This window comes from Cyprinus carpio, chromosome A16 (assembly GCF_018340385.1).
Source record: "Cyprinus carpio isolate SPL01 chromosome A16, ASM1834038v1, whole genome shotgun sequence".
NCBI classification, from domain to species: domain Eukaryota; kingdom Metazoa; phylum Chordata; class Actinopteri; order Cypriniformes; family Cyprinidae; genus Cyprinus; species Cyprinus carpio.
The window spans coordinates 18,384,375-18,411,635 of NC_056587.1; the positions used below are offsets into that span (position 1 = coordinate 18,384,375).

General features: G+C 34.4%; 1 long non-coding RNA gene across 3 annotated transcripts; it reads right to left on the reverse strand.

The window, feature by feature from the left end:
• Positions 1-779: 779 nt before the first annotated feature.
• LOC122148033 lies at positions 780-27,261 on the reverse strand. Of its 3 annotated transcripts, XR_006162028.1 has the most exons (8): positions 26,871-27,261; positions 19,701-19,775; positions 18,137-18,271; positions 17,276-17,442; positions 16,149-16,358; positions 15,798-15,973; positions 9,967-10,051; positions 780-1,379 (listed from the first exon to the last, which is right to left on the reverse strand). It is a non-coding gene; the product is annotated as an uncharacterized LOC122148033 (long non-coding RNA). The 3 variants fall into 3 exon arrangements; XR_006162026.1 differs by having other exon boundaries at positions 15,798-16,358; XR_006162027.1 differs by lacking the exons at positions 780-1,379; positions 9,967-10,051 and adding an exon at positions 12,378-12,896 and having other exon boundaries at positions 15,798-16,358.

Consider the following 27,261-nt stretch of genomic DNA (forward strand, 5'->3'; position numbering starts at 1 on the left):
AAAAAAAGAACCTTTTTACATCCTTGGAATCTTTCCATTCCACAAAGGTTTTTTTTTTTTTAATGTTAATTTTCTTTAGACTTTCTTTCTTTAAAAAGTTTTTTTTTTTTTTTTTTTTTTTTTTTTTTAAGAACTGATCACTGACAGGTTCTTCTGTAGCATTGCTCTGAAAACACCTTTTTGGAACCTTTATGCCATAGAAGAACCATTTTGCCCCCAAAAAACGTTCAGTGAACAGTTCTTAAAATAACCTTTTTTTCTTAGTGTGAAGAACATTTTAATAATATAAACAATCTTTTTTTTTTTTTCTCTCATTATAAAGACCCTTTTGCACAATAGAAAGTTTCCATGGATGTTAAAATTCCTACTATACCGTACATTTTCATGCTCCCATCATGTTTGTATATATATGTAATATATAAATATATAAATATGTCTGGTAAAATATTAAATGTGTTTTTTAAATGTTTCATATATAATATTTTATAATAATATAAACATGGTTCAACTTTAAAATCCATCTACTTAAAATGTTTCAAGAAAAAAAAAAATTTCTTGAAAAAATTGTTTGATTTATTAATCAATTAATATTTTTCCTGTATTTTCAAGATCCTTTTCATCACTGAAATGTTCTTTGGGAAAAAATGGTTCTTCTATGTCATTACTGAAGTGAATGTCACAAAACATTTTTTTCCCCGCAAATAACCTTTCAGTGAACAGAATCTTTTTTTCTAGTGTGAAGAATATTTTAATAATCTAAGGAACTTTTTTTCCCCACCTCTATCTGTGCAATGAAAAAATATGTTAAAAGTTCTTCATGTAACCATCAATGCCTATAAAGAACCTTTATTTTTAGGAGTGTAGGTAAATCCTCTTTTTACTCTGCAGGATAATTTCTCTTGGTTTCTCATTGTAAGTATTTTGCCTAGACTGAAAGCTGCCAATTATGATATTTTGGAGCCTCAATGTGTGTCCTGCATTGCTCATGTCGATAGTGTGAGATTATTTTATCATTAGTGCTTGTGTGTGTGGCGTTCTATAGAAACGTAGTGTGTATCTGAGTATAGCTACAGCATTATCAGTGTGCCATGTTCCCGCTGGTCATGGCACCGTGCCCCCTCCAGCATCCGCAGCGTGCCAACAGATGTCTGTGAGCGTGCCCGCTTCTCCACCCTGCCAGCGCCAGCCCTCTGCCCAGCAACACACTTCTACACTTCTGCTGCACACCTTCTTCTCTCCGGCTTTTTTTCTTCCCTTCTTCTCTGTGTTATTCCTCCATCTCTTTGTTTTCTCTGCACTCATCCTCTCCTCTTTTCACTGCTGATTTCCATCCCTCCATTTTGAAGCTCGTCTTCGGTTTGTGTTTTGTTTTCTTGGAGCTGAAATCAAGTAAAACACACAGAGATGGAGGTTAAAAATAATTTGACATTCTGTGAAAGAGGATTTAGTAAATAAAACAAATTGTTAGAATAATGATAAGAAATTAGTAAATTTTTTCTTGACTTTCTGAGGAAAGACAAAAAATTAGAAGGATTTTTTTTGTGTGTGTGTTTTGCAAATGCAAACACGATCCTTGTTCTCTTGTTTTTTTTTTTTGTTTTTTTTTTACATTTATTTTTATTATTTACTGTTTCAGATATTCATACCCCACTGTCAGATTTTCACTGAAACTAAAATATATAAATAAATAAATCACTTTGTAAAAATGATAAGTGTAATATTTTACTGAATCTTAAAGATTAAATTTATTTTTTAACAGTCTTTCTAATTTCTGGATTTTTAATATCTGTTACATATACTATAAGATAATTATAGGGAAATTATCAAGATTATTACAATTATATATATATCTGGTTAATATAAATTATTATTATTAATAATTATTATAAGAAATCATAAAAGGTATTCTAGGTGAAATACTATATTACTTATAATAGAAACAGTTCCACTAGTCAGTACTTACCCTAATTTTAAGAATAATTTAGATATTGCATTAAACATAGTTTGTTCCCGTTGTCATAACTATAAAACTCTGTTTAAATAAAATAGAAAATAAGTGATATTTAACATTTAGCCTTGGATATATACAGACAGACAATTCTGATAAACTATAATATGTAAATCATCTTTCTTAACTCTTGTTTTCTTTCAAGCAGTGAAAATGACAGTAAAATGCTAATTGGATTAGTTTTAATCTAATAACCTCTTCACACAAGCACTATAAAAAGTAAGAAGGCGCTATTGTTACCTTAATGAGTTATTTATACCTGCCCTGACCCATAAAAATTACTTTTGTTGTTGTCAGGTTGATTCAGCCTTATTAAATGACATTTCTGACTTATTTTAGATGTTACCAAATGAAGCAGATTATTTTAGGTTACCTGACAAAACATTTTTTACACTGCAGACTCAAAGAAATGACAGCAAGAGCTGTGAAACATTGCAACACTTACACTGTACAGCTTGTGAAACAGCATGTAGACCCATTAAGAGAGAACCAGATTTAATACAGTTACATAACTGATGGGTTTTAAGGACAGCAACAATTGTTCTGCACTTTTAATACCCATTTAATCATAATCTATCACCACTAACCGAGTACAAGATATCTTATACCTGATGATCAATGTAAGTGTGTATTGCATGGACAAAATTTTTGGAAAAAAAACTGAGAAAAGTTATTTTATTTAAAGAAGTCAAAATTATTATTTTGCATCCTGACCATCAGAAAGATACATTTTTATGTTTTAGAGCTTTTTTACATGATAATACAGGCCTAATAATTTTTATTGCATCTTACAACAAGACGATCAACATCTTTTACGTCCAGTACTGAGCACAATATCCTCCCCAGGGGATATATTTGCAGTCTTCCTTTCCGTTTAGGTTTGCGAGGATAATATTCCGTGGATATCAGTCACAAACAGCATATGAACTGGCTGTTCGCTCTGACAGAATAATTGCATTGAAATACAGCTGCACGCAATTTCTGCAATACCTTCATTAAAGGCTGCCAAGGGAGGAAAATACACAGAATATCGAATTGATTAATCTATAATTATTAGATTACAAACGGCCGGGCACAGTCCACAACAGTTGCGGTTAATTACATGCTTGCAGGGAGCACTTGCGCCCATGACAGATGTAACAATAACGGCATAATATCACATTTCTGAGCAGAGCTGCCAGTTAATCAGAGACCCTTATTCTAATGCGCATAATATAATTGTCTGATCCATAGCGTTTCATCTAAAACATCTGGACTAGAACATTTGTATTTGGTGCTATTTCTTTCTCAGTTGTTCTGTAGCGTGATGGTTTTGGTCAGTACAGCCGCAGAAGCAGCAGCACAACGCGACAAGAAAGAGAAGAAAAAATGCATCTGTGTGTATATTTTCACAGAGAGGTTGGGTGTAGACAGCTCTGAGAAGTGAATCTACATCTGCCAGCCTCCATGCAAATAGCGCCGCCATACTTAATGGTGAAACCTTCGATGAAAAACAGATAAAAATATTAAATATTCAGGCGTCCCTTTCACCCAGTATCAAAAGGCTCCAGATGTGCTGGGCCGTAGTTGTTATCGGGCGGCCAAACGACAGGCATTGAAAGACATTCCTCTGAATTTCAGACCATATAAAAGTGTTTTGTACGATGCAAATGAATGGTAATTTTTGACTATGGAGGAGAAACGGGTGGGTGCCAATAAACCCTATCATTTGGGACTAAAAGTCCACAAACGGGAGACACTTTGGATTCGCCTTGCCTGTCTTCCCGCGTTAGATGCCTGAGATTGCCGCGAAATTAATCCATTTAACAATCTGTGGCTTAAAATTTAAGGATTTCCAGTTTTTTTGTAATATCAATAAGTTCCAATTGAAGAGAGAATTCTTTTGCAATTCAGGCATGTGCGGGCGATAACGGAGGAGTTGGCATGGAAGGCAGGCAGAGATGGATTAATTATGCAGGGAACATGGAAATTCTGCTTATCAACGCTTAGCAAAGGAGCCCAGCTCACATAATCAGAAAAACCAGGATGAAAAAATATAACAATGCGGTGGCACCTTCCAGCTCATCGTCTTACAAGTTAGATTCTTCCTGTAATTAAAAACTAACATACAATTATATTCATATCTTATAGGCAGACTATGAGTGGTTATGTGTTAAATATCAGCAAGGGGTATAAGGGCTGAGGTGGGGGTATTTCAAAAACACACACACACACACACACACACACACACACACACACACACACACACACACACACACACACACACACACACACACACACACACACACACACACACACACACACACACACCATCTTACACAGGGATGGAGGTCTCTTGGGATGGATGGAACTACTTAGGCAGGAAAACTTAAATTATCATTTAAAAGCCAGGAAAGACAAAGCTAGCGGAGCTCAGAGACACCCGTTTATTTACTGCTGGCAAGAAGGGAGGATATATATGCTCTGCTGCATTCAGTTCACACTTATCACAGGAAACTTTGAAGGGAACGTCAATGGATAGGCTGCGCAAATCCCAACAGAGCATGTGTGATTCTGGCACGCGGACCTTTGGCGGTGTTTTCACTACAGAGATATGGTGAATAATGCCGAATGATGGGTCATTTCTACTTTTGCGTTTAGAAAACTGGGATTTTGCAGTAACGCTTGCAAAGCTCTTTGTTCCTGACACCGTTTGGTGTTGCAAGGAACAGGAATAAGGTGGCAAAGCTTAATCCAAAACAGACCCTGATTTCTGCTGTGTTTCTTTCGTTCTGTTAAAGATACCTCTGTTTCCAGTTTTGTTGTCCTATCAGAACTGCTGTGTGAGCCAGAATGACTATTACAACTACAAATGCAAGGATCATGGAAGTTTCAGCACTTCACTGACAGTCCTTTCGTCAGCAAACACCAGTAGCTTTTAAAAGGGGCTCCTTGCAAATACATTTCTCACTCGTGACCCTTCCAAACTTTTACATTTTAGCAAATTAACTAAATTAAATATTGGAACAAAGCATTCCAATGTGAGTTTCTTTGACCCGATAATTCTAAAAAACGCCTACATTTCATTCACCTGGCATGTTTTTTGATACACATGAGGTCTGATTAAGTTTGGTTGTAGTTTCTTCTCCTTGTCTTTCTTTTCTGAAAATGGTGCTGAGCCCAACTCTGTGAAAGAATGTACCAAAGACAAATAGTGTAAAGCTGAAAGAAATGCATTTAAAGGAATAGTTCACCAAAAAAGGACAATTCTTTCAGTATTTACCCTCATCCTCTCATGGTGAAAAATAAATCATAATCAACATCAGTCACATCAGTCACAACACAGGCCTTTTTTTCTTTTTTTTTTTTAATTTCAGCAAAGGGTATTTTTAGTGAAAAATCTTTAACAACATAAACCTGAGGTTATATTATTATTATTATTTTTTTGTTGTTGTGAGGAGCAAACCAAAAATTTAACTACTTTTGGAATATATAAGTCTTGTAAAATAGCACACTGAGCCCTTTCACTTTCTGACCACACTTTTAAAAAATTACCATGAATTTAATGGTAAAAGACTGTAAAAATGCTACAATAAAAACCTGTTAAATGGTTAATGGTAAGTTCCCCTACTATATACAGTATGATGAAAAACTGTATTGCACATTACATGCCATTTTACGGTAGTATACTGTTTTTGGAAGTGAAAAACATTGTATAATTTACAGTGAATAACCTGCTTTACATTTCAAATTTGATGTTTTTTGTTGTTGTTGTTGTTGTTGTTTTGTTTTGTTGAAATAACTATGTTTCTTCTTATTTTTTTTCTTATCAGTTGTGTACATTAGGGTTGTATGTTACATTTAATGTTGTTCAATTAATGTTTATTGGATTATTTCAGTTTCGTGTGTTACCATGATGGTGTTTAGTGTTTGTGTGAATGACACTGTGCACCTTCTATATATATATGTTAATATTTAAAAGCTGCTTGGTTCATCATGTGATTTTCGCATCACCACCTCTTTTGGTGCAGTGTATTACAAAAGTACAAAACAGATTTCAGTACTTCAGTGGGTTGGTACTGTATATTAACATTATATCAGTTAATGAAATCATGGTATTTAATTGTAAATTTAAGTTAAAACCATAAACCCTAAAATGCTGCTACTGTACTTTTTACGGTAAAATTCTGGCAACCACAGCTGCTGGTTTTTTTTTTTTTAAATTGACAATATGTTTTATTTATTTTTTTTACAGTGCATTTTTTTGAGCACTCAGACTACTTTCCAAAATACTAATTTCAGTTGATTCAGTTTATCTTCAGTGTTTCTTTATCTGAGTGCATCTGCATTCGTTTAACTGATGTTTACTCTCGTATAGGTACAGTACACACACTTCAGCAAATCTCTGTTTTTTGACTGCATTGAATTCTCTTGCCTGCTAAGATGTGCCTAAATGATCTTCCACCTTCCTGAAACACCTTGCGTCTGCCTCTTTTGACACAGACCAACAGATGAAAGAAACCAGGGTTAGGCGAGACCAAATCTCCTCAGTTCATTTGCAAGATTCCTGCAGCTTTGAGGGATGTACCGCACCTGTTGCCGATGTCTCGATTCCGTTTTTTGATCGGGACGCTCCCTGACAAAGAGCAGAAGTGGAGGCAGAATAGGAAAGAGAGAGTGGATGAGATCCTTATCGAAAACTCTCCACTGGACAATGCATTTTTCTCCACCATTCAAATGTATCTGCGAATGCTTGAGCGGTTCATTTCAGCCGATCCCATGGGGTGACAATGGAGAGGAGAAATGAGTGATGCTATCTCTCTCCTGATGTCATTTCCCTGATCCGCCTCATCCTCTGGCCCTGTGTACTTCCATTAATTAGAAAGCAGAGGGATTTCCACTCATCATCTCATGGCTTTCTACTTGTCTACTATCTTAAGACCTCTTTCCACTGCTCGGGGAAGTCAGAAGGGAAAAACAAGCATCTGTTTCGACCCTACAGCATTTAGGCTTCAGGAAGGAATTTAGCAATTTAAAGTCTGATAAAATAAGAAAATAAATGAAGTGGTGAAGCTTTGCTTGACTGGAAGTTTGATGGTTCACTTAAGAGGGTGTAAAATGTATAATTGGTAGTTTCGGATTAGTCTTATGCATAATGTACCAAAACACCTAAATCAAAATCTTTCAGTTCTACATAGATAGATAGATAGATAGATAAATGTCATAAAAATAATAAATCAAAAAGAACTGTTTAATCTAATAAAAAAATTACTGTTTTATCCAAATATATACAGATAGATATAGATTTCAATCATTATATAATTGTGAAATATTATATAAACATATGTAATAATATGTTACTCTATATAGTTTAAAAATATAACAAATATGTTTAAATATTAAAATAAGTATTAATAAAATAAATAATTTACAACTGTTCCGTCTAATTTAAAATTGCTTAATGTTTGTTGAGTATTATTCCATTAGCTTAGCAACATGCTAATTCCAAATATTAAAATATTTAATAAAAAAAAATCAACTAACATTTTTAATCAAATTAAAAGCACCCCACACTTTTTGTTAAATAAATACAAAAATAAATAAATAAATAAATAGTTGTAATAATACAATGTTTGGGTGCATATTCACCCAAAATACTTTGGAGGAACAAGTATTTAATAAAATACAAAAATCTTTTTTTGCAAAGCCACCAGAGGGTGGAGGAGGCAAAAATGTCATCAATTTTTCATTCTAAGCGGCAAAGCTAAAACGACCAATTTTTCCTGTTGTCTCTGTGTCTATGAGGACGCTCAGGGGCAAAGACCTGCAATTAGCAGATATGTGGGTGGGCATCTTCGACTGCATCGAAGCATGTTAGCACAATGACTGTAGATGAGTTTAGAGCGAGTCTGAGTCTTAGACATGTCAGTCTCCTGTCTGGAATATGAAGACGTTAACGCTGATTAGTCTCTCTAATTAAAGCACGCTCCCTTGACACCACAGATACATGAACTCAAGGCTTGCATGCAGTCGTGTGGGGGTGTGTTTGTATGAAAGATGTCGAACTGCAGCCCTATATTAACATGATGTACAGTATAGTGTTTGTGTCTCAATGCTCAAACTTTATTCATAGTTTGAGTGGAAAAGTGATGCTCTTTGTCTAAAGCCTTTCTCCTAAAATCCCTTATATAAATAAAAATAGATAAATATACTCTTAAAAACAAGCTTCCAAACATAAGTTTTCACAGCAATGCCATAGAAGAACCATTTAGGGTTTTCTAAAAAACATTTTAGTCAACACTTCTTAAAAGAACCATTTTTGCTTAGTGTGAAGAGCATTTTAATAATCTAAAGAACTGTTTTTCACTATAACTAACATTTTGTTCAGTGGAAAGGATCCAGTGTTATTAAAGGTTCTTCATGGAACCATCAATGCCAATAAAGAACTTTTATTTCTAAAAGATATCTGAGTATAGAGCTATACAATTAATGTGGATACTGTAGATCAGATTTTTTGGTCCTGGAAGAATTTGACAAGAATTGATTTCATATTAAAGAAGCTTATGCAACTTAATTGTAAAGTCTCTTCAAAAGTGCAATATTCACAAAAAATCACGACTTTGCTTCTTGGCATGTTTAAGAGAGTTCATGAGAGAAACAACTCTCTGGAATGATAACTGAATCATTGTTTTGAATTAAATTCTTTCTACGAATTGACTCAACATTGATTAGTTACTGTCTTGTGAAGTGAAAAGTTGCATGTTTCTAATAAACAAATCATAAAGATGGGTTGCTTCCCAGCTAAAATAGGAGTTCTCTATCCATAATATTGCGTTCTCCAGTGAATAGGTCATTTTATCTGAATCAGGAGAGAAATATGGACAGATCAAGAACCGTTTACAAGCTAAAACGGTCCAAACAAAGCTCTAAACAAATATCTGGGTGGATTTTGATGTAAGAGAACTACAGGGGATGGACTTTTCACTGGAGGAAGTGTTATTATGGATTATGATCTCATATTTTGGGTCAGAATCGATGGTTTAGTGTTAAAATGTTTCTTATAAATGCAGTTATTCACTTCACGAGATGTTAATTGATGGACTGGAGTCATGTGGATTACTTGTGGATTATTGTGATGTTTTTATCAGTTGTTTGGATTCTCATTCTGACGGCACCTATTCACTGCAGAGGATCCATTGTTAAGCAAATGATGTAATGCTACATTTCTCCAAATCTGTTCCAATAAAGAAACAAATTCATCTACATTTTGGATGGCCTGAGGCTAAGTATATTATCAGCAAATTAAAATTTTTGGGTGAACTATTCCTTTAAAATTGATCAATAAGTGAAATTTGACCACTTTTATGATTTATGATACAGTACTTTCATGGTGCTTTTGTGTCTTTTTTTTTTTTGAAGCTTGAATGCTTCAATAACTAATAATGGCATGGAAAGTCATGCATGAGGATGAGTTAATAATCCAAGAATTTTCATTTTTGGGTGAACTATCCTTTTATCCCCTGACGTATGTTCTAATAGGAGATGAATCTGATTGCGAGGCCTCCTCGTCTCTCTCACCCTCCCGCACAGGTTCATGACTGAGCAGAAAAGGAGACGCTTCATCTGTGAGATTAGCTCTGGCAGGCCGGCCGCTGGACATGGACTTCAGGACAGACTTAGTTCTGGGTATTGAGATCCATTCGCAGATGACAGATGAAATCTGTCTCCTCCGGCAGGACGTGTATCTGCAGGTGATACATGATCATAGATAATAGGACACGAGGTGGACGGTGGGGGATGGAGACCATGGGGCCCCTGATCTCTGCCATGCTGATGTCACTGCCGTAGGTGGCTCACTAACTCCACCCCTAACCTCCATACAACAAATCACATGCTTACAACCTATCCAGTCATCCTCACTGAGCATGCATTGAGTATGTGTGTGTTTCTGTGTGTGAGAAAGAGTAAGAGCAACTCACAGAAGTTTTATCTCATCCCCATCTGTGTGGTCTCAGGCATGATGATTTTGGACCTTGGCCACATCAACCTTCATGCCATCCAGAACTAGAGAAAAAGAGACAAAGGGAGGAGGTGAATGAATGTCATTTATAAACACTATGTTCATTTTAGTCCTATTTTATAGTAGGGTCAAATTAGGCTAAAATCTACCCCTTAAAGAAAACATTTCACCCCAAAATCAAAAACTAGTAATATTTTAAATAACAATAAATTCTAACATCTAAATTGTCATTATTTTGTAAATAAATAAAGAAATTGTGAAAAAAAGAAAGAAAGAAAGAAAAAAAAAAGTTGTAACATGTCTGGACACCTGGATGTTCTATTATTATTTTATAACCATACTATATATATATATATATATATATATATATATATATATATATATATATATATATATATATATATATATATATATATATAATATATATATATAAATATTATTATTAAAATGTTATAATTATCATTATTTCATAAACCTAGCTAATTTATTATTAAATAAGTTGTTATTATTATTATTATTATTATTATTATTATTATTATTATTTATAAGCCCTAGAAATTTATTACTATTTTATTTATTAATTTAAAAAAAAAATCATCACTTAAGACCATTTGTCTGTGAAGAGTCCTTTTATTTTTGGAGAACAGGTGAATCTCACAAAACATAATTCACTTCAATATTAAAAGCGAAATTATTTTTATACAAAGCAAATTTATCCTATTTTAAGGAACACTGATGCTACTAATACATATAAAACTGTAACTGAATTATAAATATGCATTCTAATAAATATATAGCTTTAAATACATTTTCTTAACACTGAACTCGTTATAAATATGTGATCTATTCCCAATTACATTAGCTTTATGTTGCATTCATTTATAGAGCACTGTTCTATCAATGCTAAAAAACAAATAAATGTTACTAAGCTATGTTTTCCCATTTTTAATACACAAAGATTTGTTCCATTAAGTAAATTCTGCATTTTCCCCAGTGTTTCTCTCTCTATAAGATGATCAGCCCTGGAGGCCTGTAGTGTAATATAGAGAGCTCCGACTCTCCGCTCTCCATTTATCTTATCACAGCAGGACACCTGTGGAAAGGGTGAACACTCAACAATTATGTGTTTCTGCCGTAGAACTAAAACACTGAAAACACTCTCAGGAAACCCATGGAGAAACCAATGGACTACATTTCACTGAAGTAAGCGAAAGAGAAATATAAATGTTTGGTTTTGAAAGTCTAAAAAGAGGATCAAGGTCTGAGAATGAAGAGCAATAGTTTTAGATAGTCTCAGTGTGTGTGCCAGACTTCATGATAATGAAAACTCTTGTCACGTGAGACTTTAATGAAAATACAGAGATTTAATTTCATCCACATTAGTCAATTCCATATGAAAAAAAAAAACAACAAAACAAATTCTACAACTCAGTATTTAGATAATATGTGATTTTTCCTCCCTCACAAAGGTCAAAATCCCAAGCTAATGCTCTATTCACAGGTTTTTATTCAAATGCTCTGATAGTACTTTTTAATTAATTTCCATAATGAAACACTTAATCAGCTTCAGAATCCTAGGCAATGATACAGAGATTTCGTAAGTTCTCTGTCAGAAATGAAACATTTTTCGGGTAAAAAAAAAAAAAAAAGAGAAGGAAAGAGAGCGAGAGAAATCCAAGACCTAATCCTGACTCCAAAGTCATCCGTCTACCAGCACTATATGCTTTAATTACCTTCACCTTGATAACATGCTTAATTGCTATTGCACTTTTGTTTGTTTTTTTTGTTTTTGTTTTTTTGTTTTGTTTTGTGCACCTCACCTTTAATGAATTAAAAAAAATAAAATGAAATGCTTTTGAGGCATTTATTATGTAGTTATATAGCAAAATTAATACAGCCTTAATTAAACTCATGTTTTTTTATATGTACAGATATTGGCATCATTCTGTAAAAGACTCAACTGTGAGGTGAGGATTAAATCCCTTTCATGTCAATGTAAAAAAATAAAAATAAAAGGAATAACATATAAATAAATAATTAAGTAGGGCTATGACATGTAATAATAATAATGTGTTGCTGATCCAGTGGGAAAGTTCAAACTGCATCGGTTATCAGCAGATGAAGAAAAATTCAACCCACTTTTTGAATATCCACAATAATATCTGCATTTGGCCTTTAGTTAGAATGAGAATGTTCTCATTCTTTGGCAAGTGTGAAACAAGAACTTATTCTGAACAATGTGATAAATGCTTACTTAAAAGTCTGTTTTATTAAGTATTTTTCTTTCTCTTGCATTGTGTTTGTTTTGGTAGGAGTGAGTAACACCTGTGTAGAGTCACGCTAATGGCCTTTTTTAACGCTCTGCTCAAACCCATTTAAGCACCAATCCTTTCACGACTTCCTTCATTTCTGATGTAATTTCCTCCCTGTAATTACTCTTTTCGTTCCCCTGTTTATCAGACAATGTACCTGCAATGGAAATATAAGACCTCGACTAGCCTTTTGCCGGACAAAAACAAAATTTAATTTGATGTGTTTGGCTGTCAAACATCATTGTTGAAGGGATGCAATTAAGACAATATTATCTGTTTTTATTTTAGTGTTGGAACTGGGACATGTGGAAGCTTTATGATAAGCAGTGAAATAAAACTGGCAGCTATCTGTAACGGTGACTTCAGTGGCTTCCAGCGCAATTAACGGTGCATTGGCGGTGTGGAGATTGCTGGACTGCCCCGTTAACACAGGATGCAGATGTGATCGTCGGCAAGCCAGGTGAGGAAGCAGTCGTTTCAGTTTTGTGTAAAACCACAGACCCCCGGGGATGTTAGATACTCCACTTACATGTACCTCAATGTCAGTCCCTCAAAAGCATTTCATCCAATTCATTCCCTAAAAATAAAAAGGAAAGAATTGCACTACCATGTTACGGTTAAAATAAAAAACAAATACATAATAATGATGATTAAAAAAAAACAGTAGCAAAGTATGTGTTGTAAGTGTAAAATTAAAAATATTTAGCTATTTTTTATTTTTATAATTATAATAATAATGATAAAAAACAGTAGCAAAGTATGTTTCATTAGTGTAAAATTAACCATTTTTAGCTATTTTCTATTTTTATAATTATAATAATAATGATAAAAAACAGTAGCAAAGTATGTTTTGTTAGTGTAAATTTAACTATTTTTAGCTATTTTTTAATTTTATAAATTTTCCAGGGCACATTTTGCACCAATTTAGTCCCTAACAAAAAATAAATAAACAAAAATAAATAGTATACTTAATATAATATAACATAATATAATATACAGTATGATATATATATATATATATATATATATATATATATATATATATATATATATATATATATATATATATATATATATACACAGACACACACACACACACACACACACACACACACACACACACACACACACACACATATATATATATATATATATATATATATATATATATATATATATATATATATATATATATATATATATGTATTATACATGTCCAAAAAATAAAAAATAAAAAAAATAAGTTGATACCTTTATACTATTTTGTTTCTTTCATTTTTTTCTTTTTAATTGTTTTTGACAGAATATTTTGTAGAAGATTTGCCAGATTAGCAGGGAAACCGCTAACAGCAATGCTGTCAGATCTTCTTTCAACATCAGTTGATAAAGGCAGCAGAAGGGCATTTCATTGAGAAGTAGAGGATTATTTAGAAGAAAACAACCATGCAAAAAGTAGGTTGTGTTTGTCAGGACTGCATCCCAACAGCTGAATTCATTCTCATTAGAGCCATTTGTGCAGCTTCCACAAATCCCAGGTGGCCTCTTTTATTTGACAGACTGCTGTGCAGTTAAAGTGTTGAGATGCAAATTTGTCTCCCATTAAAATCTGAATGCTTGAGTAAAAGAGGTCTCCTACAAACTTCACACGGCTTCATGAACATCCCAATCCATTGCTCGTGGTTAACAGGCACTGCATGATTTTGCAGATGCATTTTTAGGGGAAAGGGAAAGTGACTGTGATTGACAAAGAGGACAGCATTATTGTAAGGTTTACAGTGTATTAAAACTCACCATGTACAGTATGACAGTATCACGTTCCCAAACAACTTTACTAAAGTACATTAATCAGGATCTAAGAATCATCTAAAAAGAATATTGTTTTAATTTACTCACCCATGTTTTTCATTCTTTCAGTTATTTCTTATCCAGAACCTGTTCAATTTACAAAAATGTGATGTGACTGAACACTGTACTAAATATTTTCCAGCATGAATCCTACAGTACAGCGTGATCAGCTCGATTCCAGAGCTAATGACTCTTATGAACCTTTTCTTTTTAGTGAAAATATAGCAGAAAAAAAATTATATATATATATATATATATATATATATATATATATATATATATATATATATATATATAGCACAACCAGAAATGTTTAGTTTTAAATCAGATCCCATTAAAAAAACTTTCTGCCACTTTTGGGTTGTTGTACTATTTTGAGCAAATCCAGCTTTTCTCAGACACAAGCTATATGTGACTGTCAAGTGTTGGGTGTCCCAGCAAAGGGAAATTAATGGAGTTCAGGCAGCAGAATTAGTTCTTGTGTTTGGTAAGCGTCTGTGGGTGCCAGAGCGCAGGTGGACAGCTGTGGGGGACGTCTGTGTCTCTCACACTTTACTGCACAGGACTCTCTCTTTCTCTCTCCCACCGCACACAGAACATACTCTCTACCTGCCGCTTTAACATTCATATGCAGCGCTCTGATTGATTGTGTTGACAGATTAAAGTGTGAATCTGAAACTCCAGATGTTTGGAAGCACTGATAATTGTGTTTCAGTTCAGTATTTCAGTGTAATCCTAATGGATTTGAATTAGGGGTGGGGGGCAAAATTTTATCATGATATGAGTCCATTTATCACAGGAGTGGTATTTATAAATGTTGCATATCAAGATTTTATACAGTACACACACACATATATATATATATATATATATATATATATATATATATATATATATATAGTTAATCTGCGATAATGATATGATATGTATAGTTATTTCATAGCTTATCTAATATATTATTATTTCTCTTATTATTATTATTCTTTTTAGCCTGACTGATTTGTTTCCACTTTATTTCACTAATTAGACCATTCATCTGCAATAATGATAAAATCACCATAGAGCAATTATTTTTTTGCAGGAAATTTTACATGAAATAATATGCTGAATTTAAAATGAAATGTACTTATAAGTGAAAAGTACTTCTTTATATATATATATATATATATATATATATATATATATATATATATATACAGTATATACAGTACATCTTTTTTATTTTAATTTTGCAGGAGATTCAACAAAAAAATGGTCTATACAGTAATGCCAATTTCTGAATAATCTGCTAAATTAAACATTTTACAAATGAAAAGTGCTTCATTTTATTATTATTTTCTTTTTTGAAAACAAGAAAAAAATCTTCACATTATGAAAGGCTGGACTTAAAAGACTCAAGGTAAAACTAATAATGTTTTATGAAATGGATAGTTGTGAATGAATGAGCAACATTTAAAGCTGTTATAAACACCTACTTTTCACTGTTCAGTCAATTCCTGATGGATAAAATTAAGCCCTACCATTTTTTGTTGAATATTCTGATTTACTCATAAATACATCACTTTACTGAAGTTAAATGGACTGAAAACAATGTATCATGTTGATTTAATATCTAAAAGACTGTGCACTTCACCTTCAAAGAGTCTTGTACACAATTCTCTCTTGATCTTGATCTGATTGTCTGTACATTCTTCCTGTTCTGGACTGGATTGGGACAGCCGGGCAGATCAGACTGCAGAGCGACAGGCCTTGTTTCTTCACCAAACCACAATTAACAGGAATGGTTATTCTCCTTGTCCTCTGAGTTCCCTGCAATGCAAATCCCAGATAGAAAGGGTTGGAAAATTATGCGAAAACTTGGGAGGAGAAAGTGGCTCACGTCTGTTTGCCGAATTAATCGCTTTATAAATGGCTCCGGGCCAGGCAAAAGTTAACATTTGCAGTTTCAAAGGTTTTCAGCGCTTGCAATGAGCCATGAAATTACTGCATGCTGGTGAAAATGGCAGCTGATGAAAAGCCCACGGAGCAGGTCCCACAGGCGGACAGGCAGCACTGCGCGGGAGGGGAACGCAATCGCCCTCGCCTGCCCGACAGCCACGTGGAGGAAGAGGAGGCAGTGAAGGTGTTGCTTCTGAGGAAGTGCTTTCTGCAAATGAGGCCACCTGCTCTTCATCACCCAACCGCATGGAAATACCTATCAGAGATGATGTCCGGGTATAACTTCAAAAAAATATATCATAATATATCATAATATATATATATATATATATATATATATATATATATATATATATATATATATATATATATATATATATATATATATATATATATATATATTAGTTTAAAAGTAACAATAATGGCTTTATATATATATATTTATATTTGATATGACATTTTAAATTACACATACATGCTTATTACAGCCATTCATTTTACTAATTTTAAAATTAATTTATGAATTTACAATTTAAAATTAAATAAAATGAAAACAGTAGTTCATCCTTTTTTTTTTTGCATCATCATGCAGTTCTTAGAGACAGCATTCCAGATTGACCAGAGGCTGGCACGAAAAAAAAAGATTAAATAAAAGATTCATATTTAGATATGAATTGTACACTACATTCCAAGTCATCTAAAGCCATATGATAGCTTTGTGTGAAATTAAATGATAATTTATCCATCATTTTTTATCTACTGCAGCTCTCAAATCAAATATAACCCATATGACACATTAGAAAATATTAAACATCACTGGTTCTCAATCGTCTTGCAAAGTCATGAAGTCAAACAGGATTTGATTAGAGAGATGAAGATTATCAGTCAAAAATGGCTTCAATTTTATTTGTTCCTCACACAAAACTGTAGCATGGCTTCAGAAAACTTAGTGCATATGGACTACTTTTTTATTACTAGTTGAAATACACTTTGTCAAAAGGCTGTTCATTTTTTTTTTTTTGTAATATTTATAATTATATACACACACACACACACACACACACACACACACACACACACACACACACACACACACACACACACACACACACACACACACACACACACACACACACACACACACACACACGCGTCTGTTTGTTCATAAATTACCTGATCAGTCAGTCAGATTGACAGAATCTTGCAGACTCTTGTACACTTTTGTTTTCTTCAGTTTTATTGCTCCAGGTAATGACCCGTCCATGACCAATTACCCTGACGTAAACAACCTAGGCTTTTGTTCAGCACACACACGTTCAACGGGAACACTGCGGAGACGCCTGCAGGGGAAAATGAGGTGCAGCTCCATGAAATACTGAAACACACTGTGCCAAAAGTGAAGTTCCTCTCCAGTGAGGAGGTGTGCGGTGCTACGCAGATTGCCTGCTTCCACGGGCGTAAATATTCTGATTGATTTCAAACACTCTGAGAGACGCCGGTTAAGCATTTTGTCTGGAAACGAAGCGTTTTATTAACGGGGCTGCTTTTATTTTCGAGTGTCGGGATTGTTGACATCCTGCGGGTTGTTTTTTGGTTTTATTGTCAACATTCTGACTATGCATGCCAATTTATTTTTAGCTGCGTGTATGCATTTCTTTGTCTCAGTATTAACGTTTGAGAGAACTATGTGAGAGATGAAGTAAATATTCAACATGGTTGGATGTGCATAACATTTAACTCAGAGGAATCTTTCCTCAGAGATTATATGTTCAAACAAGTCTTTATCATGTTATCCTTCTCATGAAGCCCGTCGCATTGGGCTAAAACTAGAATGACATGGAATTTTTGCTAATCTAAATTTTACTAGGATGTTTTTTAGTAAATAAGTTTTACGTGAGCTTAATTTGATATCTCCTTCCTTCTGTGCTTTCCTAACACACCTTAGAGATTAACACTCATCTCAAATCTCTCTGTGTGTGTGTGTGTGTGTGTGTGTGTGTGTGTGTGTGTGTGTGTGTGTGTTGGGTTACTTACATTTACACTGGCAGTTCCGTCTGAGCTGAACTTGTCACATGATGCCAAAGCTGGCCGCTTTACCAATCAGTAATGATAATAAAAGCATTTTCAGGGGTGTTGCATACATTTACATCATCCAGGTCTAAAAAACTGCTGTAAAAATAATGAAAAGAAAGAGTGTTAAAGCTGTTCAATAACTGCAAAATGATTCACTAAATGGCCCAAAATTGCTCAGTTTTTACTTTGAACTATGCATTTTAATCAACTAATTCACTAAATTTCACCATGGCTGTGTTCATACATTAAATGTGAAATTAATTTGCAATTACGAGTGAATTGCAGGGGAATTCGTGCTGTTCCAGACATCACCTAATGCTGCTAATAGAGTTTCAGAGTATGTTTATCTAGCCGTTGGAGTATCAGTGACATTTAAATATGTTATGCCTGGAACAGGAATCGCTAATATGTTATTGTTAAGTCAGATTAAATGTGTACAGGATGTGTTGGATATTTATAAATGAGCACTTAATTAATTAAAGAATGTATTAGTGCTTAATGCGAGTTGTTAACTTTCCCTGCACCCTCATTAATATGAGCCCTATAGGGATTGCAGAGCTGCATTTCAGCATCCTGCAAAGCAGTGCTCACTCACTTTCCCTCATACTCCTCCCTTTTCCTTCATTTTTTTCTCCTCATGCACCTCTCATTTCCTGAGACTGATGGCTGACAAAGTAATTAATCACCTGCAGACGGGAAGTGTTTCCGATGTTGAGCAGCTGACTGGTCAGATCTGAAAAGATTCTTGCACTTTTTATATCTCAAGGTTTTGTTTTATTGAAACAACAAGATTTACAGTTTTTTTTTTTCGCTTTATTATTAGTGAAAAAACTTTGGCTTTTTTCACTTTAAATAAAGTACATTTTTACACAATACATATCGAAATAGATTCTTTTTTATTGAACTCTTTGTTCAGATCATCTTAGTTTTAAACATTTATTAATTCATATTTTTATAATGGCTTGTTATACTTAAGAGTGAAAGTCAGGGACAAGGGTAAAACAATAAAACTGAAAAAGTAAAACTATACATTAGCAGCAATAAATTATGAATTCATGATAAGAAGTATACAGGGCATAAAAGCTTTTTAGTTTGCCTTCATTTAAATTTTGTGAAATATAAGGTTACAATTTTGAATTTTAAAATCCAAATACAAGAAATATTAAACAATAATATATGATTTAATTGTTTTAGCCTTGTCCCAGAATTCCAATCTTTAACTATATTATAAAAACATACTAAAAATACTTAACTAATCTTAAACTATAAAAAATCCATTAGAAAAAAATGTATTAATTAAAACTATGTAGTTTAAACTATGATGATCTAAATAAAGAGTGAAATAAAAAATCATCAACTTCAATATTTAGATTTATATACATTAACACAAATTATGGCTTTCCCTCAGGTGTGGTGATTTTTAAATTAATTCATTTTTTTTTAGACGCTAGTGTACTTAGTTACCAAGGAGACAAGTGTCAGAGAGAAGAATATGAAATATGACACACGTATGAAGAAAACTCACCGTAAAAAACACTTTTGATCACCGTTGTATAGAAAAAAGCTGTCTGAAGATGCTTCAAAATTCTCCATTTGTGCTCTATGAAGAAATAAAGGAACATAGGTTAGGAATGACATGAGTAAATGATCATAGAGTTTTACTTTTTGGCAATAATACTCCATAAAATGATTTTGTAAATATCTGCAACTTCCATCAGTTATCTATTGAAATTAACAGAACTGGAAACACATCTGAAGAGTTCAACTCTCCGTGTGAATGACAAAAGCTCACAAATGTCACCATGTTCTCACACACACTTAACTGACGTGAAGAGCAGAGAAATGTGCAGCGACGACAGTCCCAACACAAGCTCACCGCTCAGAGCAACAGCATGCTGAGCAGTCAAAGGGCAAACAACCCCCCACGCCACTCGAGCACTTCCGCTCAGGCCTGTTCCCTGCGGAAGCCACCGGCTCTGCTACTGGCTCGTAATTACCATCGGCTCTCCAGAACATTCCGTGGCCTCACCATCTGTCCTCTCAGCAATGAGCAGAGAAGCTCCAGTCACCTCATGTAGCATTTAACAAATGGGAGGCTGCCACCCGACTCAGCCGAGGTTCAGGCACTACAAGGGGGCAACGCTCCCTGCCTGGAGGAAGAGTATGACTGGTGCACCTGGAGCCACCTTGAACCATCACGAGCAAAATCAAGACATTATTAGATGTCTAAAAAAAAAAAAGTTCAGAAAGTTTTGTAAATGCTGTGCACTACTGTAAAAAGTTTGCTTAATAAGTACTAATAAACATCCAATATACTAGTACAATGCATTCTAAGCAACTAGTTAATAGTGAGAATTGGTCCCTAATTGTGTTACCCATTTATTTACAGTAAATCAAATATACAGTAAAACAGTAATATTTCAGTATATTTAAAAAGGTAATTTATTCCTGTGATCAAAGCTGAATTTTCAGCATCATTACTCCAGTCTTCAGTGTCACATGATCCTTCAGAAACCATTCTAATATGCTGATTTGCTGCTCAAGAAACCTTTTTTTTTCCAGGATTCTTTAATAAATTGAAAGCTCAAAAGAACGGCATTGAAACAGAAATTTGTAAAATTAGAAGTGTCTTTAATGTCACAATTTAATGTCAATTAAGTGCATCCTTGAACTAATTTCTTGACTTAAAAATCATACTTAGTTATTTAGGTGTTAAAGGTGCCCAAAAGGAAAATTTATGTCAGTATTTACTCACCTTATTGTCGCTCCAAACCCATATGACTGAATTTCTTTTGTTGTGTGCTTCAAAAATTATATATATCAATTTAACTGAAACAATTGACATTTTCGCATGTTGTTTGGTGCAGCTAAGTTTGTATAAATTACACACTTCACCATTATATTTTTTTTCTTAATGATTTATCTGATCACACTTTATAGGCTTTTATCATTTAACATCCATTTAAGAGCTTCTTTCCAAGATCTTTAACACTATATAGGCCCATAAACAACCAGTTTTAAACTAATTAAGTACTAAAAAATAACCTTCCTTGTTACTGCTGTCTACAAATCATTGGTACACATTATTCTAAAGAAATAAAAAATTTGTTGAAATCTTGCTCTACCTGAAATGACTTTCCTTTTTGTATGACGTCATCAATCTTCTCAGTTTTACATCCACTTTTCTACTTACTTTAGTCTCATTTTTTCTTGTTGAATATCTTGTTTCACTCATAAATTAAACAATACAGAACTAAAACAAGTTTTATTTTGATTTAAAATTATAATTTTGTCTCCTTGTAAGTCTATATTGATTTACCTCATCCAGCAGGTCACAAAGTGAGCAACCAACTTGTTATTTTCACCTGAGGCGAATGTTGAACGCCATCAGAAAGCTTTGGAAAGTTCTGTCAGATCTGTTTTAAAGCAGGAAAAGTTGTTGCAGGCCAGAACAGAAGCCTCTGATCTGTGAGCCGAGACGCAGGGACAGTTCTCCATTTCTGACGGGCTAACAGAGAGAGAAAAGCGAGGGAGTGAGAGAGAAAGGGCAGGCCTGCCTTGCGTGAAGTTGCCTGTGATTGTGTATTCATCTGACCCTGAAGTAGACCGCAATCCAGACGCTTTCTCAAACGGTTGATCTTCTGCACATCAAAATCGCCTTGAAGACAATGAAAGAAAGTGTCTGTCTAAAACTTTTGTCTGGAATTTCTCCTTTGTGTCTGTCTCAAACACTGTTTACATTCGACTCGAGTTTTGGCTAATCATTTCAAAAGTGGCTTATCTTCATCATTAGGAAAATTAAACCTTAATCCATGCTATGGAAATACGTCCTGTAAGCATTCTGCTTGCGAATTATACAAAACTCACTTTACTCAATCATGTTTTTGCAGTTTCTTCAGCAATATGTCATTAAACCTGCTTGAAAACAAGCTCATTTCATTAAGTCAATGCAAACTTATACAGAATGGCTTGAGCTGAACACAATTCAACTTAAATGACACACAGCAAAATTGTGTAGTGCAGACCCACAGCACAGACAAAAATCACAAATGAGACCTCAGCTGTTTTTCATAGACAGCAATGAGATTAAATAAACAGAGAAATTGAGCCCTGTATTCTGTGTCCTCTAGAGATTCAGAGAAGATCTGTCAACATGTTACCAAGTCTGCAATCAGTAATTTCAAAATAAATTCAAGGATAAGGACAAAATTATCTGAGCTGTGTTCATTTTAAAGCCAATATGTGTTTACTGTATGTCTCAACCATAGATACAATGATAAAATAAATGCATATTTCTATATAAGTATATATAACATTTATCCTTATTTAATGTCATTGCTTCTGAATTTGAAGCGGTTTATATATTAAAGACACAATTGTTCATAAATTTGGGCTCAGTAAGATTTTTTTTTTTAAGAAATAAATATTTTTATTCAGCAAAGATGCATTAAATTCATCTAAACTGAAAGTAAAAGCATTTAAATGTATTTTAAATGTAGACTTCTATTTTAAATAAAATATGTTCTTTTGTATATTCAAAAAAATCCTGTTAAAATGTATCATGGTTTCTGGAAAAATATTGAGCAGCACAACTGTTTTCAACACTGATAATTATACAAAATGTTTCTTGAGCAACAACTCAGCAAATTAAAATGATTTCTGAAAGATCATGTGACACTAAGACTTGAGTAATTATGCTGAAAATTCAGCTTTGCCATTACAGAAATAAATTACATTTCAAAATATACATATTAACATAGAAAACAATTATTTTAAAATGTAATAATATTTCACAATTAATTTTTACTGTATTTTTGATCAAATAAATTTGGTGAGCAAAAGTCTAAACTTTTAAACAGCAGTGTGTAGTGTGTGAGTCTGATTGCTACTATCAACCAATGTAGGACATGTGGAGCCTTTGCGAAACCTGTCCGGAAACAGTCATTATTTTTGCGACTAATGCTAATGGTACAGTCTCTTCCACAAGAGCAACTTCTGTAAGTGCAGCGAGCTCTTTGACAAGCCTGACTGGAGACAACGCAGAGAAATAAGAACGGCTCTGCATAAGCGGGCCCCGCGGGGAGAGGCCTTTAGCTTGTTAGACTGAGCGACTCAACACGGCTCCTTTCTGCTCCTGCTGACATTTCCAGTGGCACTGTCTGCAGAGACAAACTCAGATGGGACCCAAGTGAGTCGGAGTCACTTCCACAGCGGCGACGCGTGCACCACCACAAGCTCTCAGTGTGAAATAAGCTCCCAGAGGAAGACGCGAGGAGACAACTGTCACCCGGGTCGGAGGAAGGGAGAGACTTTATCTAACTCACTAATGAACGATTGTCTAATTTTCATCAAACACAGTCACAAAGCCTTGGCCCTATCTTTCACGAAACACTGTCATGATAAAGGAATGTTAAGAGAAAGAGGGAGAGACGGAGGAGCAGAACGAAGGATGAGAACTGTCAAGAGGTCAGAGCAGGACTGGAAAAAAAGAAAAGCGTGGAAGTTCTCTCCCTCTTTATCTGTCGCTTCCTGTGCTTTTCCTGGCGAGGAATAATCTGCAAGTACAGACGATCGCGCGCCGCTGGAGATAAAACACGGATGACAAAATATCAACTTTCTGCTACAAAATACTCCAAAGCTGTTTGATTAGAATATCAGCAAAGACAGTAATTAATTTCAACTTTAATTACTTGCTGTACATGCCGATTAGATCGCAGGTCTTAGATGAGTTATTAAAACAGCAGGGAAATGTGCTTTGTGTGAATATGTGAGCATTAATAAAAGAGCGTGTTAATGTTCTTACCTCTCTTAACCTGTGTGCTGAATGATGAAATTACATCATGCACAGAGACTACAGGAAAGACCTTATCAGATCTAAAACACTTTGGTGTGTGAGTGAGAGTTCTTTAGAGCTATTTGATTTAACTCAGTGACCCGACTCTTTTGAATCTGTTCACCAAAAAGACTATAAAGATTTATTTACTGTTTAATACACAATCGATTCCGCATTTGTGACCCTGGACCACAAAACCAGTCTTAAGTTGCACGGGGATATCTGTAGCAATAGCCAAAAATACATTGTAGGACTTCATTTGGACAACTTTAAAGGCAATTTTTTCAGTATTTAGATTTTTTTTGCACCCTCAGATTCCAAAATTTAAAATAGTTGTATCTCGTCCAAATATTGTCCTATCCTAACAAACCATACATCAGTGGAAAGCTTGTTTATAAATGTATGTATTTATGTATACATCTCAATTTAGAAAAACTGACACTAAAGACTGAAGTTTTGTGGTCCACAGTCACTTTTAGTCTCAGTGGCCACAGTGTATGGAAATTGTGAGGAAAATTGGGGATACATGTGTTAGCTTAGTAACTGCTATTGAGGTGAATGGGAATGTGACTAATGTTCTCAATAACTTTTGTGCTTTATGTGTTAGGTTAATGCCACAATGAAACAGAAGTACCAACATATCTTTTGTTCAGCAATTTCTCATGAAAAATTGAGAGCCGGGTTTTGGTTCAATCTAGTGGTTTTTGATTGGATGGAGGCACATCAGACGGTTCGCAGTCGACTGAAAGAAATGGGAGGGTTTAAGAAGTGGACTAAATGATTGGAAAAGTACAAGATATGTCACCAGAGAGAAGCCTGTCACTGATTAAACATAAAAAGCACATTCACAAACTAACTCTTGGTAGTTTAATTTACCTGCAATCCAACTGATAGCTCTATCAGAATAGAAAGCCTTAATGTTAGCAAATAAGTCTGAAATATGATCCAAATTCAAATCTGACTGAATATTTGGAGTCGACGTATAGCAACACTGTCTCAACCAATAGCATGACTTGTAGGTGTGACTTCATTTGCCTGACCAATGGAAGAAAGGGGGAGTGTTCGGAAACGGACTCAAACGTGGCACTTGATAACTTTACAAAAACAAAAAATTGTGGTAGATATATACATACAAACAAAAAACACACCATCTACAATCAATGAATTAACACACATTTTTTCCTCAAATCTTGTGCCATGGAGCCTTTTTAAAGGCATTATTTTAAAATTAAAAACAGATATGTGTTTATGTTTTTAGAATTGAACAAAATAATTCATGAATATTATTAATAAGCACCACATGATCACTGCACAATGATTCTCTTTATACATTACAGAGGGTTTCTGTCTGTCCTGGCGAGCAAGCTTCGGACTGCTATTGCAGAGCTGAGTTAAGTTGTTCGTTTTAAATCCCATGAATCAGGGGCCAGTTGGGTCTAAGAAGGCCACAAAGCATCACTTGACTCAAAATGAACTTTTCCATACCAATCAAAGCATCATCAACCGTGCAAACGCATGAGCGGCCCATTTCTCAATGACAGCCTAATTAATTTACCTCACTTATAAATAAATTTTTAGCTCCTTTGGGCCGAACTCACAAAGCGTGGTGTGAAGAGTTTGTGGGAACGGCTAATCTGAAAATCCCCGCCACACAATAACGGGAGTGACAGCGGAAGGGTGAATGAGATAAGTCTCGGTAATGAAAGTGGACGCCAGAAGAAGCGGACAGTATGTAATGAAGAGAGAGTGAGGGAGGGATGTTTAAAAACAGTTCAAGAAGAAAGATAAAGAGCGCAGGGACGATGTTATCTGCAGGATTGAAGAAAAGCGCTTCAGCGGCCGAATGCTTCCAATCATTTAATCGGCGCGACTCCACCCAACCCCGTCCTGTTCTCCCTCATATGCCATTTCCAAACCCCAAACAGGCCGCTTTCAGTGTTTGTGAGAGAGACTGAGAGAAATGCTTTCTCAGGTCAAAGTCCTCTTACAAGGACACAGTAAAAGTTAGTGTTTTGTGATGACTAATAAAGATACACATTATAATTTTTGTTGTATCAAATGTTATTTACAGTGCTGAATATTGATAATTATTTTCATACTGTGGCAGATATCTGGAAAGAAATACATACAATAAATTGTAACCTTAAATTATTTTTAATTACTGTGCAGATGCACTTCCCAAAATCACATCGCTAACTGTAATGATTCCTTCTTTTCAAATAAGGGATTCAAGTTATCTGGTGAAAATTCCTGTCTTTTTTCATATTGCAATATACACTGAACAAAATTATAAACGCAACACTTTTGTTTTTGACCCCATTTTTCATGAGCTGAAATCAAAGATCTTTTTCTATGTACACAAAAGGCCTATTTCCCTCAAATATTGTTCACAAATCTGTCTAAATCTGTGTTAGTGAGCACTTCACCTTTGCCGAGATAATCCGTCCACCTCACAGGTGTAGCATATCAAGATACTGATTAGACAGCATGATTATTGCACAGGTGTGCCTTAGGCTGGCCACAATAAAAGGCCACACTATTAAAAAAGTCCCTTTATTTGTAAAAAAAATAAAGCATGCACAAATAAATATCCAAATATAAAAAAAAGACAGAAAGAAAAAAACAACAACAACAATATAATAGACAATACTGAAAAATATCTCAACACGTTCACATTTTGCATTACTCAAACAGGTCATAACATCTATAAATAACCAAAACTTTACACATCCCTTTAAATTAAGGTAAAACATTACCACAGGGGTGGTTCCAGTGAGAGAATGAACTGATTAAATTCAAAATCTGTAAGTAACTTGTAAGTGTTAAAGCATGCTGTGTGAACAGTGATGGTTTCTACCTGACCTTTTTACATGTCCATCTGTGTAGAAATGAGTCTTGGTTCCTCCTGTCTGTCTGATCCTCTGCCCCTCCACCTGTGAGAAGCAAGAGAAGAAAACGTTTATCCCTAAAATCCACTACAACTTAAATGTCATCAGCAGCTTTTGATAGTCTATGTCAGCTGAATCCATTAAAGTTCTGTTGGAAGGGTTATCTCACAGATCTCCATCTCCATTCTAGTCTGAGCTTGAGAGACACGCTCACAGACTGCCTACAAACCATCTGATGCATATTACACACAAAAATGTCAAAAGCTGGCTGCAATAGCAAGCTGCGATCTGATTAGCTGGCTTTATAAAATTTCAAGGAGTCAGTGCACTGGATTTATCAGTTCACCAGCTTACAAGTTTAAGGA